This window comes from Mobula birostris, chromosome 8 (assembly GCF_030028105.1).
Source record: "Mobula birostris isolate sMobBir1 chromosome 8, sMobBir1.hap1, whole genome shotgun sequence".
NCBI lineage: Eukaryota > Metazoa > Chordata > Chondrichthyes > Myliobatiformes > Myliobatidae > Mobula > Mobula birostris.
Window position 1 is genome coordinate 7,484,960 of NC_092377.1, and position 3,364 is coordinate 7,488,323.

Here is a 3,364-nt window from a genome sequence, read left to right on the forward strand (position 1 = left end):
AGGACTATACTTTTAAGGATCATTTCTATAGTCTGTGACTGAGAAATCGAGCACTAAAAAGTTTGGTCTCTGCAACCACGAGGAAGAGTTGTGGTGTTTCCTCCTGAGCGGGAAGCAGCCGGTGAGCGTTGTTTTCTACAGCGGCTCTCCGGTCTTGATGACCGTTCCCTTCTCCCCATTGCGGGGAGCTGCGGAGGGAGGAGACGCTGTCTGAGTGGTTGTTCTTTATACTTTCAAAAACAGATCTGGACAGTTTGTCTGTTGAAGTCTTGATCGTTGGTAACTGCTGTCTTTTTGTGGCTCGTCTGGGAAAATGGAGGTCTTAAGGGAAAGTCGTTACACTGAAGATACCGGAAGAGAGAAGGGGGGCTACGATGAGCAAGGAAAGGATGCTTGGAGAACAGGAGACCCCGGGGGATGTGCCGGTTCACCCTCTTGGAAGCTGTCGGGACAGAAGATGATGCCATTGAGAGGCGGTCAGGTCTGTGAGTCAACAATTGGCGCTGAAGCAAAGCCGAGGAGACAGACGTCACGTAGAAGGCATGGTAGTAGGGGACTCTATAGTGAGAGGTACAGAAAGGGGTTTCTGCGGCAACAGGCGGGATTTAAGTGTTGCCTCCCTGGTGCCGGGATCCAGGATGTCACGGACTGATTGCAGGGAATCCTCAAGAGTGAAAGTGAACATCCGGAAGTGGTGGTGCATGTGGGCACAAATGACGTCGGGAAGAGGAAAGACATTCTATAGAGTGACTTCAGAGAACTCGAAAGAAGGCTGAAAAGCAGGACTTCCAAGGTGGTTATCTCCGGTTTGCTTTCAGTTCTTTGTGCTGGTGTGGACAGGAACAGGGAGATAGGGGATCTGAATGTGTGGCTGAGGAGCTGAGGAGGGATTTAGATACTTGGACCACTGGGATCGGTTTTGGGGTAAGGATGAATTGTACAGAAGGGACGGGTTGCACCTTAACAGGCGGGGGACCATTATTCTGGCAGGCAGGTTTGCCACTGCTACACGGGTGTGTTTAAACTAAGTAGTCGGGTGGGGAGGGGGTGGGGGGGTGGGGGGATGAACTGGAAATATAAGAACGGAGTTAAAGGGAAAGAGAGAATAAGGAAAGTTAAGAAAGACAACAGAATTAACGGGGCAGAAAGCTCAGGAAGGGATCAGAGAGTATGGCCAAGTGAAATAGGAATCGATGTGAAAGGTGAGGGGAGTAATGAATTAAAAGTGTTATATATTAACGCACAAAGTATAAGAAATAAAGTGGATGAGCTTGAGGCTCAGCTGGGAATTGGCAAGTATGATCTTGTAGGAATAACAGAGACATGGCTGCAAGAGGACCAGGGTTGGGAAATGAATGTTCAAGGTTATACGTACTATCGAAAGGACAGACAGGTGGGCAGAGGGGGTGGAGTGGCTCTGTTGATGAGGAATGAAATTCAGTCCCTTGCGAGGGGCGACATAGAATCAGGAGATGTAGAGTCAGCATGGATAGAACTGAGAAATTTTAAGGGTAGAAAGACCCTAATGGGAGTTATCTACAGGCCCCCAAACAGTAGTCTGGATGTAGGGTGTAAGTTGAATCAAGAGTTAAAATTGGCATGTCGCAAAGGTAATGCTACAGTTGTTATGGGGGACTTCAACATGCAGGTAGACTGGAGGAATCAAGTTGGTACTGGACCCCAAGAAAGGGAGTTTGTGGAGTCCCTCCGAGATGGATTCTTAGAACAGCTTGTACTGGAGCCTACCACAGAAAACGCAATTCTAGATTTAGTGTTGTGCAATGAACCGGATTTGATCAGGGACCTCGAGGTAAAGGAGCCATTAGGAGGTAGTGACCATAATATAAGTTTTAATCTACAATTTGAGAGGGAGAAGGGAAGATCGGAAGTGTCAGTATCACAGTTGAACAAAGGGAACCATGGAGCCATGAGGGAGGAGCTGGCCAAAGTTGAATGGAAAGATACCCTAGCAGGGATGACAGTGGAACAGCAATGGCAAGTGTTTCTGGTAATAATGCAAAAGATGCAGGATCAGTTCATTTCAAAGAGGAAGAAAGATTCTAAGGGGAATAAGGGGAGGCCGTGGCTGACAAGGGAAGTAAAGGACAGTATAAAAATAAAAGAGAAGAAGTATAACATAGCAAAGACGAGTGGGAAGCCGGAGGATTGGGAAACTTTTAAAGAGCAACAGAGGATAACTAGAAAGGCAATATGGGGAGAAAAGATGTGATATGAAGGTAAGCTAGCCAAGAATATAAAGGAGGATAGTAAAAGCTTCTTTAGGTATGTGAAGAGGAAAAAATTAGTTCAGACCAAAGTTGAGCCCTTGAAACGGGTGAATTTATTATGGGGAACAAGGAAATGGCAGACGAGTTGAACAGGTACTTTGGATCTGTCTTCACTAGGGAAGACACAAACAATCTCCCAGGTGTAATAGTGGCCGGCGGACCGAGGGTAATGGAGGAACTGAAGGAGATTCACATTAGGCAGAAAATGGTGTTGGGTAGACCGATGGGACTGAAGGCTGATAAATCCCCAGGGCCTGATGGTCTGCACCCCAGGGTACTTGAGGAGGTGGCTCTAGAAATCATGGACGCATTGGTAATTATTTTCCAATGTTCTACAGATTCAGGATCAGTTCCTGAAAACTGGAGGGTAGCTAATGTTATCCCACTTTTTAAGAAAGGAGGGAGAGTGAAAACAGGGAATTATAGACCAGTTAGCCTGACATCAGTGGTGGGGAAGATGCTGGAGTCAATTATAAAGGATGAAATAGCAGCACATTTGGATAGTAGTAACAGATCGGTCCAAGTCAGCATGCGTGTATGAAGGGGAAATCATGCTTGACTAATCTTCTGGAATTTTTTGAGGATGTAACTATGAAAATGGACAAGGGAGAGCTAGTGTATGTAGTGTACCTGGACTTTCAGAAAGCCTTTGATAAGGTCCCACATAGGAGGTTAGTGGGCAAAATTAGAGCACATGGTATTGGGGTTAGGGTACTGACATGGATAGTAATTTGGTTGGCAGACAGAAAACAAAGAGTAGGGATTAATGGGTCCTTTTCAGAATGGCAGGCAGTGACCAGTGGGGTACCGCAAGGCTCGGTGCTGGGACCGCAGCTATTTACAATATACATTGATGATTTAGATGAAGGGATTAAAAGTAACATTAGCAAATTTGCCAGTGTCACAAAGCTGGGTGGCAGTGTGAAATGTGAGGAGGATGTTATGAGAATGCAGGGTGACTTGGACAGGTTGGATGAGTGGGCGGATGCATGGCAGATGCAGTTTAATGTGGATAAATGTGAGGTTATCCACTTTGGTGGCAAGAACAGGAAGGCAGATTACTATCTGAAAGGTGT

The 3,364-nt window shown here is 46.2% G+C and overlaps 1 non-coding gene across 1 annotated transcript; it reads left to right on the forward strand.

Moving 5' to 3' along the window:
• On the forward strand, positions 1-219 carry LOC140202371 (small nucleolar RNA U3). Its single transcript, XR_011887086.1, has one exon. It is a non-coding gene; the product is annotated as a small nucleolar RNA U3 (small nucleolar RNA).
• Positions 220-3,364: the final 3,145 nt, after the last annotated feature.